Source organism: Plodia interpunctella, chromosome 4, assembly GCF_027563975.2.
Source record: "Plodia interpunctella isolate USDA-ARS_2022_Savannah chromosome 4, ilPloInte3.2, whole genome shotgun sequence".
NCBI lineage: Eukaryota > Metazoa > Arthropoda > Insecta > Lepidoptera > Pyralidae > Plodia > Plodia interpunctella.
In genome coordinates, this window is record NC_071297.1 from 7,886,387 (window position 1) to 7,905,153 (window position 18,767).

Below are 18,767 nucleotides of genomic sequence, written 5' to 3' on the forward strand. Positions count from 1 at the left end.
TTTAAACTGCAATATTCATAAAGTTTGCATTATGCCGGCTCCACATTATCGCCAAACAGGTTTCGATGCTAAACTGGTTTCGATGTACATTGCTGGTTTTTTATTGCGGTAAAAAAGTTCACACACAATCTACGCAAGTTAGGTACGTTCATATGCGTCGCCATCTGTCTGAGTTCGCCGAATGTGTGTAGGAGCCATTATAGTAGTATACTATGAATCCCGCGAACCAGGTAACCAATCTTAGAGAAATGTTTAATTCAGGCACTTAATTGTTTTACTTATACTAAAAAAACATTTTAATAAAATACTTATCTTATTTGGTTGGTAACTATATAGAGGTCGGTGTACTTTTAATATCTGGTCGCCTAGTTATAATAATGGAATAATATTATTTTTCAATGTCCATCATACTGGATTATTTCTTGAGTTTTCTATTTATCTTAAATAAGGTCTTCTTTATTACATGTGTGTTATGTTTTCATTATGAGTATCATCTTTATTTCAGGAATGTATACACTATTTAGTCATTTCTTTTTGTATTAATATTATGGTAATATAAAAGTGAAATATAATGGTTTACTATTTTGTAATGGGATTACTTCTGGTAACAATAGCTTAGGAAAATTGATAGGGTTTAACGAAACGTACCTAAATCCGAAAAAGAAGTCAACTTGCTGGGTGTGTCTGTTTCTAAGCTTTCTTCTTTTTAATCACGCATCCGATTTTGTAACACAGCGTACTGGTTTCCTAACGATGATGTTTTTTTTACTGGAAAGTAAGCGCAAGTAAGGGTTTAGGTACATGAGTAAGTAGGATTCGAATCTGACCACAGGTAGGCGCGTCTTCACCTCTCGACAACCACGGTAAAAAGCAATCATTATAAGCATCGCATATTTATAGGTTCTATAAATATGCAATGCGATTATTCAAATATTTTCAATCATTGGTTAAATGACACATATAACGGGGTGGCGGGTATGTAAATGGTTTAAATAATGAGGCCTACAGACGCAGTAAATAAGAAATTCTATGTATTTTTGGTCGTTTTCGAATTTCCTCCGAGAGACACGTACATGAAGTCTGAAATAGTTGACATTGGTTAGAATTCAATTTTGAAATGTTTGGTATAAGTTAGTTTCAGTATTGTTGCACTTGCGTTTCACAGTATGTACTGGGCCTTACCTTTAGTCACTGTTCGAGAATGGATGTATTTAAAATGCAGTGAATAATGTATGTCGACGGATCGCATGAATGAGAGCCATTTAGCAGGCTTAATATCAATTAAAATCGAGTCTTTGTTGCTGCTATTTAATGAAAGCTATTAAAATAAAACAAATATTTTTTTAAGTATAAATGCCCTAATTTGGTTTTTGCATGTAAAACGTTAAACGGGTTTCGATGAATGTTCAAATGTATAAAAGTTTATATTCTGTCTATGTACTGAAACATAGACAGCATATAAACTTTTATACATTTGATTTTTTACATTTATCATACGAAATATTGCAATTCTTAACAGTAGGTACCGTTTTAGAATATTTTATTTACATCAATTATTTTTACATTATCAGAACTAAAACAATAATAAATAATTTTATTATTAGAAAACCAACTTATCATTTGCAATTAACGTAGATCAAAATTGTTATCTTTTCATTAAGAATCCGTTTATAACCTCAAATTGCGTTGGAGTGCTCTATTTACGTTTGTCATTATACGCTTCAAAGGATTTAATATTCGTGATCATTTGGTAGAGGCAATTTAAGAGAAAAATCCTTAGGGAGCTCCTGGAGCTTCAAAAGCCAATATGAGCGACAGATTTTCAGTCGACCAGCAAAGAAGGACATGTTTACTATGTGAAATTCAAAATAATACAACATTGATATAAAATCTCAAGCTACAAGTTCTACGTTAAAGGCAAACTTAAGTGGAAAATGTTCAATATTTGATAAGATACACTACTGGTTACCTTTTATCCAGAAAAAAAACTGCTAGTTTAAGACGCCAAACAGCCGCGAATTCGCGCGGGTTGATTTTTGAAAAAAAAAAAGTAGTCTATATTTGAACCGGGGTAAATAACTATATGCTTACCAAATTTCAAGTGTTTAATTCATTTTAGATACTTGTATCTAAAATGAATTAAACACTTGAAATAATGGAATAAAACATTAACTGTGTTTTTTTTCTTCACCAAGTATTTATTAAAACATTCGCATGGCCGCATCTGGGTTGTCATACAAATGTAACGTGTACCTTTTTCATAAGTCACAAGACAATCAGTGAAATAGGTACAAGTAAAATTCACGAGGGACCCAAATTCAATTCTTGACCATCAAGGGGCTTATACAGTGTTATGAAATAGATTTCAACACATAGAACAAGTACTTTGATGATTAAGCCTCTACACTAAAGCTGCGTAAGAACTTCATGCTATACCATGTTCGCGCATTCATACATGAAACCTATGATATTTACTGCTACGGTTGTATGATGCCATAAGTTAAATTAACAACTAACTAGCAGCCAGTATTTTTTGTCAAATGAATGCAATGAAGTTAAAAAATAAAATGATTCTAGAAGGCTCATTAATATTTATTTACTACTACTACTACTACCTACTTTTACTTCCTTTTAAACAAAATACCTATTCTAACTTTGCGAGAAATTCTTGCTCTTTTTCAGACAGACATTTGACGAATTTTCAGATAAATCTATCAGTGCTATTGTTCGTGCTAAGCTCTCTCGCGTGTAGACATTGCATGGAAATACGAAGAATATATTTTTACAGTGTAAAACTGTTAATGCGTTACTGACTTTGGAAAAGATCCCTCTATGGGATAAGTCTGTTTATTGTGTCTTTGTGTTTTTTAATACAATACAATTATTTCAAACAAAACTGTACGGCATACATGATAATTCGTGTGCGCAGAGATGGAAGTTGCCCTTACATGTCGGCAACGGAGACGTGGTCAGTTCTGCCTTCTTCGGTAATTTCCCGAGGGATCACGACCGCAGATCGAACACACATGTCATGTTGTACCTACTCGTACTAGTCTCCACGCTTCGGTTCGTAGTAAACAACAAGATAGCTTAGCGCCGCGATGTCGGTTAATTTTGGCAAATATTTTTCAATTATTATTTTTCATTACTCGGTATTATTATTGAATTACTTTTATATTCAATTACCAAACAAATATACCTAATACAAAAATCAGCCACATTCTTCATCCCACCGAAATTTAGGATTATAAAGTTGAAACATGGTCGGTAGATGTACTGTAAACCATATTTTTTTATATGAGTAAATGAATGATGAAATTGATGGATAGAATATATAACTGGTAAAGGTAGTTTAATCTAAATACAAATTAGGAAAATATAATAATAAGGTTTGGTTTCAAAAAGCACTTTTCAAACTGTATGAAAGGAATCAAAAGTTTGTCTACATAATCCACCTTCAGATTAATGCAAATAAGTACGTGTTGTCGGATAAGTACGAGGTCTATGTGAATAAGTACTTCTACGAAATACTTTGTTATATCCATACTAATATCATAAAGATATGATAGTATGTTTGTTTGTCCTTCTTTTAAGTGAAAACGGAGCTGTTGGATAGTGACAGCAGGACAGCGGACAGCATCTAGTATATAATAATTCTTTGCCAAGTATGTTTTAATTATGTAACCATGGAAAAAAATTAAATATTACAAGGTGCATTATGACTGCGTAACACAGGTGCGTGCTCTTATTTGTAAGGATTTTGTAATTAAACTGTGTTTGGTCTTTACGGATAGAGTAAATTCTGGTACGAATTATTTTCATTCTAAAATCACCACAAGAGTGCGTTAATATACTATTCAGCTTAAAATCAGAAAAATATTTTAATTTGGTATTTACACCCGTACAGTCAGCAGGATATCAAGTTACCCTGTATGAACCTCTAGAGCGCGGTAATAGCGGCGAGTTTGCAATGAATTTGAGTAGGTTGATGTGTTGTTGACTGTACATGGATTAAGTAAGTTTTACTTGACTTGAGTTTGACATAACCTCACTCATTGGGTGGGTCAGTGTTTATAGCCCAACATCATAATATAAGCAAAATAAACGAAATACCGCAAACGAAATTTACTTAAACTACCTACCAAGCAACTATTGAAAAATCAATTTCCCTTATTCGAGCGTTCTCGGGACATGAAAGAGAGGTATTTCTTTATAGTGAAAGAAAATCTTTGTAATGTATATTTTAGGGTTCACTGAATCCTAACCCCTATTAGCGCTTGCTACTCGTTTGCGTAATTTCCGCTGCAAACATGTCAACTTTTCATATGTAATACTTACATTTTTTTACTAAATGATATGTGAAAGATGTCCGGTCATCATACTCGTTAGCTGAGCTTTTCTTTATTTTCGCTTTTATAGAGATAATAACACTTTGTCAGGTTTATCCAATTTGATTATTACTGTTCGAGCTAGATCGATTTTATAATCTCTATATATAATTTATTTAAGGTTTAAGGTTCTATTACTAGAATCGCTATTACATACAAATCGTAGATTCACATTCTATTTCCTATGTTCGGGATTACAAAACAAAGAAATTGTTTGTTAATTTTGATGTATGTATCATTGGTTAATTAATTTGAGCAATAGTTTAGAATAGCATGCAATATTATAAAAATCTTTACAATTTTTTTTCGGAAGTCTTGTAAAATAAATTTGGAATTGCGAAAGAAAACTTTATAAAAGGCATGTATTTTGTGAAACGCGTACCTTGTAATTATATTATTTTATTTTCATGGAAAATACGAACATGTTTAGGAAAATTTAGGCGCGCGCTACCTGCGACAACACGTTGTTCTGTTTGCTCGTACTTATAAAATCTAAACATCGGAATTTATTGTGAATTTAGCTATCTAAATTATACTACTAGACTCTTTGTCCTATGATACATGTGAATATATAAGTGAACTATCGAGTGAAACAATATATACATTACATTATAAACTTAAATAAAAGTGATAAACAAAACTGTCAAATCATTCATACTGTGTATGTGCTAAGTGTGACCTTGAAATCACTTGACAAGATTAGCAAGAGCAAACGACAGCAAATCAAATATCTTTCATCTGATGGTCAAATTCGTCAGCCTCAGTTAACAGCGATTAGCGCAGTTCGTTTGCATACTGAATTGCGCTTGGAAGGCACGGGTTCAAATCACAGGAGTGATAGTTGTTTTGAACTTGTTACATTATATCGTATTTTTTCTTCTTCCATTCAATTAATAAACATTTGGACACAGGTTCGAATCCAGCAAAAAAAAAAAAAAATAAAAATTAAAAAAAAAAAAAATTTTTTTTTTTTTTTTGTTACTATTTTGGAAATGTCCCGTGACGGAGATAGATTGACATGCGCTGGATGCTTAAAGGAGATTGAAAATAGGCAGTATCTGACCTGTCGATATTGTCGACAAAGTTATGATCTATTATGCGCGAATGTCTCCGAGCAGCGCTTTTTTAATACCATGTCAACAGAGCACAGGGAGAATTGGAAATGTATGCTTTGCGTTAGTAAACAACCCAGATCGGATAACTCAAACACACCAGTTCGAGTGGCTATGGAGACCGTCATGCTTAGACGTGGTGCTGCAGCGTTAAGTCCTGAAGAGAGTAATATGTCTGTGCAATGCTTAGATACTACGTCTCATAATGAGACCCTGGAGCTGTCTGATTCTCAGGCGGTTTTGTTGGAACTACGACAATTTCGTGGTGAATTTCGAGAACGAATGGACGCAAGCGAACGGCAAATAAGCTTGATAAATGAAAATCTAGCAAAGCTATCACTACGAATGGATGATAGCGACAGGAGGGTGGAAAAGTTAGAGGCGCGCCTGCAAGTATTGGAGAGGCAAGTTGCTGAGAAATCTGAACAGAATAGCCATGAACTAATAAGATCTGTTGAAAACCTAAAAATGGAGTTAAACGACCGCGACCAAGATATTCTTCTCAATGACATCGAGATTTCATCTGTACCGGAGTTAAAAGGAGAAAATCTACCTCATATAGTGATGACATTAGCCAATAAACTGGGAGTTTCTTTGGCCGCCCAGGATGTAATGAACGTATCCAGATTGGGACCATCACTTGAGACAGCCGCTGCTCTCTCCGGATCTGAAGTGGAACCTCGGCGTCCCCGCCTAATTTTAGTTCGACTGGCGAGGAAAGCTGTACGTGATGAGTTGCTGCAAGCGGCCAGGGTGCGACGGGGTATCACCACCGCTGATACTGGATTACCAACTAGGCGCTTCTACGTAAATGAGCGGCTCACCAAATTAAATCGCCACCTCTTCCGTCGAACACGTGAGGCAACCAAACAGCACAACTGGAGATTTGCTTGGACGCGGGAAGGCAAAATCTTCGTACGGCAACATCACGAGCCAAATTCTCCGCGAATACGCATTCGCACGGACAAAGACCTAATCAGGGTTTTTGGCCCTGAAGCAGTTGGTTCAGCACTGTCACTATTCTCAGACTATTTGAAAAATAGAACACAATGTGTTAAAATAGGGGAATATATAAGTGACGACAAACCAGTCGAATTTGGCGTACCGCAAGGCAGTATTCTTGGGCCTAAACTTTTTCTTTGCTATATAAATGAGTTATGCCAAATGAAATTAGAAAATTGTCGAATTGCATCTTATGCGGACGACACTACACTCACCTTCTATGCATCCACATGGGACCAACTTTTCAAAATTGCACAGACGGGCTTTGATAAGGTTTCTCAATGGTTAATGGCCAACAGCCTCACTCTTAATGAGGACAAAACGAAATACATGCTGTTTTCCATTCGTAACTGGGCCGAAATTGCAGGTATATCGCAGTCTATCATTGCTCACAAATGCATCTTCCCAACACATTTAACTTGTGACTGTCCAAGCATTTCTTCTGTCCAAACAATAAAATATCTAGGTGTTCATATTGACTCAAATTTAAGATTTAAACAACATATACATACGGTATCACAAAGAGTTAGGAAATTGACTTATTTATTCAAACAATTACGTGACGTGGCAGATAATAGTACAATTAACATGGTATATGATGCTTTGGCTAAGTCAATTATAACATACTGCATTTCCACTTGGGGTGGATGTAACAAAACAGATATGATGGAATTGGAAAGGGCGCAAAGACTAATACTCAAAGTTAGCTTGTCTAAACCGCGACTTTATCCCACAGCTAAACTTTACCAAGAGGCAGGAGTATTGACAGTTAGACAGCTATATATATCGGCAACGGTTACTCGTATACACTCTACCCTTTTGGCAAATGTAAAGAAAGATATGGACGTGAAAAGAAGAAAGTACGCAGTCTGTGAGCGTATATTCGTAAATACGTCGTTTGCACATAAATTTTATGATTTTCGTGGAGGAATGTTGTATAATATTATTAATAAGAAATTGGATTTATATAATTGTAGAAAAAAAGAATTTCAACTAAAACTTAAAAAATGGTTCATTGATTTAGATTATGAGGCTACGGAGAGCATTTTGGAAATCATGTCTTAAATAAATAAATAAATATATATATATGAATAAAAGAACACTGTGTAACTTCACATTTGTAAACATCGGAAGTAACAAGGGGACCTGGTGGCCCAAGATACAGGTTCCGGCCTAGTTTGAGTCTCCAGGACTCCAACAAGTTTTTGTAATTGTTTTATCTTTTTACTGTTAATGTGTTATCTGATTGTGTAACTTGTGGAGTTTAATAAAATATTTTTGAATTTTTTTTTTTTTGAATTGCGAAGATTTGATATTTATATTCCAAGATTTTGCCCCAGGCTCGGCGAAACAAGATAAGGTTACCTTTAATACATACTTTCTTTTTCGTGGAGTTTTCTTGTTTACGATCCCAAATTAAGACAAACAGGCTGTTATTAATAAAGTATTAGAAAAATAAAAGACAGGTAACTAAAATGATTATAATTATGTATACAGAGATAAGGCCATACTGTGATATTGTTTATCCAGATATTTGGTACATGTAACCAATTTTCATGTTACCAAAGCTACGAGCAAAAGCCGGTTAAAATATATACATAGAAGCTGTAATTTATTCCGATTTTATCCTCTTAGGCGATGTTACAAATTAATACGGAACCTTCGGGCGGGTTCCAATCTTACTGCATCTGTGTAAGTTCACAATTTTCACAGACATCTTACAAATTCTCAATCGTATAATTTACGAAGTTTTGATTCAAATTTTACGGTACAACAACGGCGGCGTCCTAGATAATGATATCAGAACGCTTCAAACACAGCTTGATTTGATGTATTATGGTGGCACAGCATCAACATTTTCTATATTCAAATCACGCCTTTCTCCAGCGGGGGGTAGGCTAACTTAGTTAATTAAGACTTATAAGCCCAATTTTCATTACCTATGAATCTATAGGAGCAAAAATGTTGTCGTGATGTTTACTTTATCTAATATGAATGTCAATATTAATTGTGAAGTCAATGCAATAATTAAAAAATCTTGATATTTGCACGAGATATTTTAAAGTTACGATTCTATTATGGTAATGAGAATTAGGCTTTGTAACTGGGGAATTAAGATGTAAAAGCGATATAACAAGCCACAATGCAGCATTTTCTGTTTACACAATAAAAAAATATAAAAGTTAAGTACTTTTAGTACAGTTTACTTATTGCGATTCGCTGTAGCGAAAATTGGTTTTCCAATACGTTCCTCCAAACAATTTTTACTAATATATTTTTTCTAAAACTGCCATAAAATTTCAATAACCGCCGCGCCCCTATATCTTTTAGCATGGGATTAATTCCTGTCTTATTAAATACGGTCGGCTCCCAACATCGGAAACTATCGACCTGCTGCCGCCGGCCGCCGGATATCAACTAATCGATTTTCATTTCGACGACAGGAAATTAAATCCTTTGAGTCGATAACGGATTCGAGCTAAGCACGACACGTGTTATGTCGCGCGAGCCTCGGATTATGGGGAGAAAATTAATATCCCCGTTTCTAGAATTGAATATCGAATCGAATGTAATGTAAATTTCTTTGCGACTGAATGTGGAATTAATGGAAAGTGAAGTTCAGATGGCGGCACCGGCGCGGGGGTAAATAAGCCATCTGTTACTATGGTGTACAAGTCGATGCCATTTTGACATGCTATGTAAACAAGCAGCGTAAACAGCGTATTTTAACTTCCATTGAATGTAAACTATGTCAAAATAAGCTGTTTACACAAAATGCTGGTGCTGCACTCTAGCGTAATATTACTGTGATTTGATGGGATTAAGTTCGAATGAATAAGAATTATATTATCCTTAGTTCATCACGGTTACACTACATCTTATATGTGATAGATCCCTTATTAAGTAGGTACTTACCAAAAAAGCAACAGCTCCTTTCTGAAACAAACAAACGGGTAACTTTTAATTAAAATCCTTCATTTCAAACTTTATGATTGTTCTTAATAACGAATTAAAATGGACGAATTCGGCCTCATTCCCCGATTGCGGTTTCCTTGGTGTTAAGTTGGAGCAAAGTAATTTTGTGATGAGTCGTAACCACACTCCTACGTTACAATTAATTAAAATGTTTTCCGGATTCAAATTGTCAGAAATATTTTTATCAATAAACAGAGATTTTGAAATTGCTTCCACTAGATTGCACTAGGATAGCCATGTCAAGAACGGTACCTCAATAAACTTAACGCCAAAAATGAATTACAAAATGTTATACATTTTTTTCAATATTTCAATGTCAATTCAATGTATATAGATTAGTTTAATAAAATATTTTTCTCAAATATTTTCCTAAACATTCGAACATCTCTTTGATCTAAAAGACTGTTACAAATTCGATCTGACCATTTATAAAACCCTTTTATCTCTTTGAGACTCAAATCGTCTTTATTGATTTATCCAGTAATCACGCCAAAACCGATTACATTTACTTTCCTGATTTCCAGAGGCAAAGGAAATTAAACTATAGTTTTAATGTAGTTTCTCACAAACTTGCAAATTAATATTCTTAAAAATTTGTTTTACGCTTAATACATTTGTCATGAGAAGGGGTCAGAAAATGACTCATATTACAAAATCTACTTTATATAGGTCATACACAGTATATTATGCTGTATTTATGATGATTTTACTAACACCAGGCCCTTATTTTCATAAGTACAGTCAAAACTATTAAGTTGTCGCCTAAAAGCATAGTTATCCTCAATTTTGCCACATTGCAAAGCAATCAAAGTTTTCAATAAGATATTTGCCGCCTATTTACTGCGTCAGGAAAACAATTTTCTAACAAGATAGGTACCTGTAATATAGACATTTAATTTCAATTGCTGGTTTTGTTAATAACGAGTTATTTCACACTAATATCGTTGTCGCCTTGTGCCTGCGGGTTTTCATGATTTTATTTAATGTGTTCAAATGTCAGCGCGGGAAAATATCGGTGCTTGTTTTTGCTTGTTTATTTGGTAGTTCGAAAATTAATCGAATTGCTCATCCTATTTGGCCGAATTGTTGCTTTTAATCAAGTAAAACCATAAACATATAATTCTGTCAGTGGTACGGGGTCCACGTAATACACATAACCGTTACACAACATAGTCTTGAGCTGGTGTTAAAGGTCGCGGAGAGAGTGTGTTGCTTGTGATTATACTGGTACAGTCGAGAGGAAAAGCAAGTGACAAAAAATACCAAAGACATATTATGAGATTTATATATACACAATTTTTTTATTGAGCACAAAAAGTTAATTATTACATTAAATGAAACGGTTTTTATGAATATATTAGCACAAATCACACATATATTGAGCTATCCTCAAAGTAAGTTCGAGACTTGTGTTATGGGATACTAACTCAACGATAGTATATTTTATAACAAATACATATATAGATAAACATCCAAGACCCGGGCCAATCAGAAAATGAACATTTCCCATGATGACCCGACCGGGGATCGAACCCGGGACCTCTCGGTTCAGTGGCAAGAACTTTACCACTGCGCCACCGAGGTCGTCAAAATATTCAGGTCGTCAAAAGCACGGATAGATTGAAATTGAAAAAAATTAAATTGAAAACACGATTGTCATTCTATCATAATCATAAATATAAAATAATTTTCAATACAAAATCAAATCATATATATAATTTCAATTTAAAAATACTTTCTTTTGTTATAGAACGTCCATCGTCAGCTTAGTTAATTCAACATTGTGTCTGTCTTGTTCATTTTACGATGTTCAAATATTTACAAACCAATACGACTTTAGTGTACTAGCACTGCTGGAGGCGCGACAACTGAATACAATAACGAGGCCTGGCGGCAAAAGGGTTAAACCCCGTAGTTCGATACCAAATATTGTATTGTTCTATTTCTTTAAAAATGCATTTTCTCGATGCCTGTACCGTTGAGAGATATGCGACCAAGATGCTTTGTCATCTAATAAAGACCATGCGCACAGTATTAGAAAAGGGTGAAAGTGTCTCCTGATTGAGAATAAGAAAAAGCTTATCGTAAGTTCTAAGTTCATTGTTGGTTTTTGGTATTTGGAAACGCAGCTTAATAAATGTCTAGTGTAAAATCTATTATAGATTTGTTTGGTAGAAATAAAATTTACAAATGAATTCACATAATTAAACGCGGTTATTAAATGTCTCCAATATACCTTTTCTTATGGTTTAATTTACTTTTCATGAAAGTAAAATAGGGGATCCTAGTAACACTGCTTCACTGAAAAAGTAAATCCTTCACAACCTTGGTGGTACGTATTCGACCCATATCTCAAATAGTTTTTGAGTTTTGGAAAAATTATCTGACATGGACAATCTGATTGAATATGTTATGACTAATTTCAATAAATCGTTTATAAGACAAGGTAACATTTTAAATGGAATTGATTATATAACTAATTTAGAAAATAGTAAACATGAAAAAGTTCTGGAATCGAGGGGGAGTTGAAGAGCTTTGTTCCGGATAGACAAGGGGTTCAATTCCCACTCGATTCCAGAATATTTTCATCTCATTAATATTTTCAAAATATTACAGTTGTTCGTGTTTCTTTGTACAAATTTACGTAAGTATATAAAGAAATGTAAACAAGTTGGTTTTGCCCTCGTCATCACAAACAAACATGGTGTGATGTGCTGTATGTAATAGTAACTAGTTGAACTTGGTGTTCTTCAAGAATTGTGCCAGGTGACTAAGCTGTTACCATAAATAGACTGATTTATTCTAGACTAACGATTCTATATTGCAATTAATTACGTACCATTAAATTAGATGTTATTTTGTGTGTTAGTTTAATTAATGGTAAGTTGGATGATACATAATTTTGAGTTGAAGTTTTAATCGATTAAGATATATAGATAATTTTATCTTATACTAACGGTCGAACGCAATAAATAAAATTTGGCTATTTAGTCCTGGAGATTTAGTCTATCTAATGCTTATGTATACTTATATTCAACAAAATGTCAAAATATATTTTTATCCTTTTTATTTTTTACTTATTCATTAATAATATTATAAGTAAATAAGTATTTCCAATTAAGTTAAAATAATTAAAATCACATGAAATAGTTAAAAAAGACAGATATTTGTGGCAGGTAAATTAAATATAATGAATATCATACAGCTTTCCAACTACGTTAAAATATAATTTAAACAAAATCTGAAAGGTGTCTGCAAAACTTCGAGATCCATTTTAATTTGGGAATCTCGGTACTGAAAACTTAATACTTAATTAAACTTGTTTCATTCGATGTGACTGAGAATGAGTTTCAAAATTAATCAGCAAGTACCTATTTGAATAAGTCATGAAAAAGTTACTTCTAAATGGAGGATTGATGGAGAAATTAAATTTGTTTCTCTTGAAATAGAAGTTGCTTAGCATAATACATGTCAAAATGTAAGCAAAAACTTTATTTTATGAACTTGAAAGAAAGAAAGAAAAAACGTATATTTGCTTTAACATATTAGTACATACAGCACAGTACAAATAAAAACAAATGTAATGCTTGAGACAAAACGGTATCCGCTCAGCATAAGCCGTGGTATGAGCGGCGGCGCTGGTCTTCCGCGGATGCCATAAATAAAACGAACAAAAAAAAAGTTTAAAATAAAAATAAAGTTAAACTTAATACTACAGGAAACTTATATGTAATATTCGTGTCATAAATAAATTAAAACAAACATTTATCGATTTTTTTTATTTATCGAAAACCAAGCAAGCTTTATGATTCAATGACTGAAATTACTGTTTACTTTGAAACATTCCAAATATTATGGATTCGCATTATGTCACATATGGAAACGGACAGATGTATAAACTTTTATTAACGGGTAATGGATAAATACAAATATTGTTCAAAGCCATTTCCTATATAACTTACTATATAATTTTGACGTTAACTTTAAACTGCATAGAAATAGTTATTTAAACCATTTTGTCTAAACGTCGGCGGCGCGCAGGTAAAGGCCAACGTCAAAGTTAACCGGTGCAACTAACCCTCAATATTTACTAACCCATTAGAGTTATTTTATCATCTCAATTTTAGATTGAAAACATCTTATTCATAAACTTACGTAAGTAATAATACCTCAATAACTTGGTTGGGATACTTAATTTCTTACCAGTTTCTTTTATAAAAGACTATTTTATACCATTTAAGTAATTGAATAAGACTCTGAACTTTTGCACTTAATACCCACCTTATTGTGGAAGTAATTAATGAAAACTTGTGATTTAGTTCAAAAGGCAAGAATTGAATGGAGCATCAGGATTACACTCTGGAAATTTTAATGAGAAATTCGTATCTTGCCTTGGAAACAGAGCGAGCGGCGATTCCCCGTCAATTTAGTCTGTCGCACCCAAACTTTGAACGGTTCGCTTTGCCGACATTTTGTTTATACGAACTCTTGTATAAATAAGGAATCTCTCTTTCTCTCAACCAAACGTGCTCCTCAAATAAATTCACAGCTCTCGACGAGAACGAGAATTTACTGCGATATATTTTCGTAACATGTAAAGAGATACATAATGTTGTACAATCAATTAGCTATTTTCAGTGTGACTGTGAAGTACCTACCTATATGTCGTGTGATTATGTATAGTATAGTTATATCTTGTGCTCTAATAGCTAGCTAACTGTACATTAAATATTAGAGGGATAACTGTCACCTACAAACATAACCTTAGCGCCTAACATCTAACTCTATACATAAACTATGAATACTATGAATACGTATATAAATAATCTAATACCATGAGACAGAAGATATTGGAAGGAATGCGGGAAGAAACAAAGGGTTAGTGCACGTGCACCATTCAAGCAGACTTATAAGACTGATCAGTTTTTTACTGACCGCTAATGGTGTCTTGATCGTAGTAGAAGATGGATCCTTCAGGACATACAATTAAACACGTCGATTGTCTGATACCAAAGAGAATTTATTTACAGCTTATGCACGCGACTTCGTCCGCGTTTATTTTGTGCGTCCGTTCATAACTTATTATTGTTTATGTAATGTAAACACCGCGTGCTATAGCTAGACTGTCAAAATTGTGGAAGTTTAGACATTATTGAGTTTAATACCCGGTGGCACCTGACCGTTAGTGGCTACCAAAAGCGGATAATGTTTAAACTCTTGAGATTTATACCAGTACCCAGATGCCCGTAACAATTACTTTAGCAAATTATTTTCCGCTTTCACGCAAATTTTTACTAGTCCCCGCAAATTCGAGAAACTTTGTGCAATCGCCTGACGATGATAATTCAAATATTCCAACATTTCCTTGGGCACTATTTCTTAGGGCTTCGTTTGAAACGGGCAAAGTTTTATCGTGATCAAATTTAAACAGGCTGAGAGCAAATATTTTTGTTTGAGATTGCTCATATTGGAAATTGAAGGCCCCCCGTCAATGTATTTTAATTAACAATATGTTTGTTATGTTGCGGCAGACATGTTTTGTAAATTGGTTTCGTCTAAGAATTAGAAAACTATATCGAGTACATATGTATCGGGTTGCCGGTGTGGTGGGCTGAGGTGTTTGGTTTTGTTTATCAGGTGACCTCAGGTGAAAATAATCTTAAACTGGAGCGTATATTTGGCAATTTTATGTTTAATAATAAATACCTACTTTGGGTAAATTTAAAAACCATTGCGATACGAGAAGAATGTCAATATGACTAACTTTAGCTTTACGTGATTCCTGAACAATCAATCAAATTACTGACAAACTAAAACAACACGAGCATGACGTCACATACTGACTGATGAGGAAGCATCTAAAATAACGCATTATTCAACGTCTGTCGTGACGCGACCTCACGCGGTCCTCTTTGCCTCAAAATATATTCCTACCTGGATCTGACACAGACACGAGTTTGCATGAGTTCGTATTGCACGGACATTCTTCTTGTCTTATTTGTTCCTTGTATTAGTTTCGTCTGGTTATAGATAATAGAAGAGGCGCGTTGGTTGATGAAAGTGTTATCAGGGTGGAAGGAAAAAGAGAGAGAGAGAGAGATTTCAGATTTAAGTAGTATTTACTATACCTACTGTACGGAAATTTTACAATTTTCATTAATTTTCAGCACTACATTCTTCTTTCTCTGGTATATCGAAGTAAAGAAATTACACATGGCAAAATAACGCCTCCTATGAAAACAGCAGTACATTATTAATAATGTTATAATTAAAATATTCTTACCGGACGTTGCGACATCTTACCATCCTGCTAACGTTATGAATACGGAAGTTGATGTATATATAGAAGTTTACTATTGATTATTGATTATACTTAACTATATATTATAACTTAAATTTAAACTAAATAAACTTAAATCTTGGTATATTATCTTAATCTTATCAAGTGCAGTCCAGGTGGAAGTCTTTTGAGGCATATATAACCTTGCACAAATATGAATCTTTTGTAGCATGTATTGAATGTGAAATTGAATCATACTGATTATATGGTCTGGATTATATAGATCTGTGGTTTGAAATAAACGTTTATTATTATTATTATATTATTTTTTATCTAGGTGTCAACCAATAATGTATCCCTAGATAATTTTAATTGCAAGTTATTTTTCAAGATATTTAATTCAGTTTGAAGTAAATTGATAACAAGTAAAAATTAGAATCTATTTTAGAAATGCATCCTCTGGGTTAACCCAAAGGTTTGCCTTGGTATTTCTAAATTTTGATTTCGAAAAATCATCTATATCCTTCTTCTGACTTCAAAAGTTAATTGACAGATAGATTAATAACCTATGTTGACTTGCATATGTTTATTCATTAGAAACTTTCTTATTCATGTTTACATATATGTTGACAAGTCATTAATATTCATAACATGACAAAAATAAATGATTTATTGATTCAAAACGTTCAACTATCAGCAATTCAGTTATAGGCATATATTAATATTCAAGTTTATGATATAATATTGCATTAGCACAGGTATGTATGGCTGAGTAAGATTTCCTGCATGATGACTAGATAAGATCTCTTTCAGATTGATCAAGTGAGGAGGCGTGTGGTGTGGAATAGAATCACTCCAAATCCCCCGTTAATGTCGTATTATATTGACTGGGATAGTCATTCCAAAGGGGGTTCTCGTCTGGCAGGCGTCCGGTCGTAAAATCAGAGCCATATCTTCAAAATTTAAATAATTATTTTTACGTAAAATTATTGTAAAGTTAGCGTATTTCATATTTCAGTATACTTCGAAATACGTGGAACTAATGTCCAAACAGTTATCATTTATTTATAGTAAATGAAATAATAAACACAAACTATGATGCAATCATGAGTGCAATTCAAAAGAAACCATGTGACCATCACTATTTTTTTCTGGTCAACAGATGAGACAACATGTATCCTTACGAAAATATTTAGCTTTTATGACGTCATTTATAACATCACTTGATTTGAGAGCATTTGTAGAGAGTCGTTTTTTTCTTACTAACCTTGGCTTATAAAAGGACTACCAGTTCGCGCCTATGGATGAAAAACCGTGACACCTTGGTGATCCAATTTTGACAGCTTTTGGTGTCCTTTTTGCCAGGCGTCTTAGCTTATTGATGTGTAATAAAAAAGTGTTCACATCTAGTTGTATGGAATACATTCCATATTATCCACCTATATCTAAACTATGTTACAATCAAAACTGAATGTCATGTCATCTGGTTTAAATGACATTGACAGCCAAATAACATGACATAATAGAAACTAGTGCGACCACTCGTCTAGTGTAAACATCGTGGCCAATGATAGAAGAAAGTACCGGATCAGGCGACACTTGTAGTGGATGTGAGAGCGACTTCAACTCAGTGACGTAAGGATTGCTCTTGAGTGCGATAGCTTATAGAGAATTGATGTCAAGACAAGTATACATAAATGTTTTATTCAATCACGATTGTACGTTACAGTATGTAAGAATAATAATTAGTAGGTACACGTATGCACGAGTGATTTGAATCGATCACGATTTTATACATTGATTAACAAAACTTCCCAATTTCCATTTTTTATTATTTATATTAATAAAGCGGCCCGTCTAAGCTTCGCCCGGGTAAAACCATAATAAATGTACACATAAACCTTCCTCTTGAGTCATTGTACTATTTAAAAACCCGTATCAGAATCCGTTGTGTAGTTTAAAAGATCTAAGCATACATAGAGACAGACTGAAGAACTTTGTTTTGTACGATATAATGGGAAGTAGTGGTATGTATTACTCTATATCTTTGTTTTTAGTCCATTTATTGATGTTAGATAAAATAAGGATCTTCACTTGTTTAGTATAGAGGATGTCGACCGTCGTTTCAATATTAAAGATAAATGTTACTTCGATCTCATAATAGTGTCATCCGTGCGTATCAAGACCAGTAGAGCGCAAGGTTTGTTCTCATTTCCTACGATTAGCTAAATAAATATAGTTTAATGTAGAAATGATGCAAGTGTCATTGCCGTCATTTGCATCAGTAACGATTACTGTTGTATAACTCGAGACATTTTATGCTTCACTTGTTTATTGAGCCGGGTGGGCCGTTAATAAAAAATAATACTAATTGTATCTTGATGTTAATATACAAGTCTGTGATTTGTATTAAATTTAATTCGTGTGTATAGGTTGGCATTTAGTGTTAGTTGCACCAGTCAACTTCGACGTTGACTTTAATCTGCATGCTGTTGACGTTTAGACAAAATAGCGCACTTTTCCGCGCAGGTTGAAGTTAACGTCAAAGTTGACTGTGCAACCAACTATAAGCAGGTTTAGAGGTCTTTCTCTTATCATTGTGTGTTACAGTCATACAGAAAAAAACACTTAGAGCCATTTATAGTTCTCAAAACAAACTATTAACTACTCAAATATTTTGACGAAACCCTTTGACACTTTTGACATATAAAGCCAATGTATATGACGAATGGCTCTAATCATCATTAAAAATAATAAACCGCTATTATCGTTAAACTGTAGAATATGTTGATGTATATTTTTAGATGATTGTTCCTTTTAGTCAATAGTTTAGGTCAAGGAGCATTTGTATAGAATTCTATAATAATCCAGGCCAATAAAAACTTAATTATAATAATTGAGTGGACTGAGTTATCTAATTATAATAACTGCAAATTTTCGTTGATATACGTGTAATGGGGCATTTAATTATCTAGTTTACCTACGTAGCTATTCATTATAATCAACTAT

At 33.6% G+C, this 18,767-nt stretch overlaps 1 protein-coding gene across 7 annotated transcripts in view; it reads right to left on the reverse strand.

The window, feature by feature from the left end:
- The window catches only part of LOC128669238 (uncharacterized protein), a 122,394-nt gene that overhangs the window by 88,138 nt on the left and 15,489 nt on the right, over positions 1-18,767 (reverse strand). For all 7 annotated transcript variants that reach the window (XM_053743924.1, XM_053743921.1, XM_053743923.1 and 4 more), the window contains exon 2: positions 9,419-9,439. The gene's annotated coding sequence lies outside the window, so the exon portion shown is untranslated. The remainder of the gene's footprint in view (positions 1-9,418; positions 9,440-18,767) is intronic.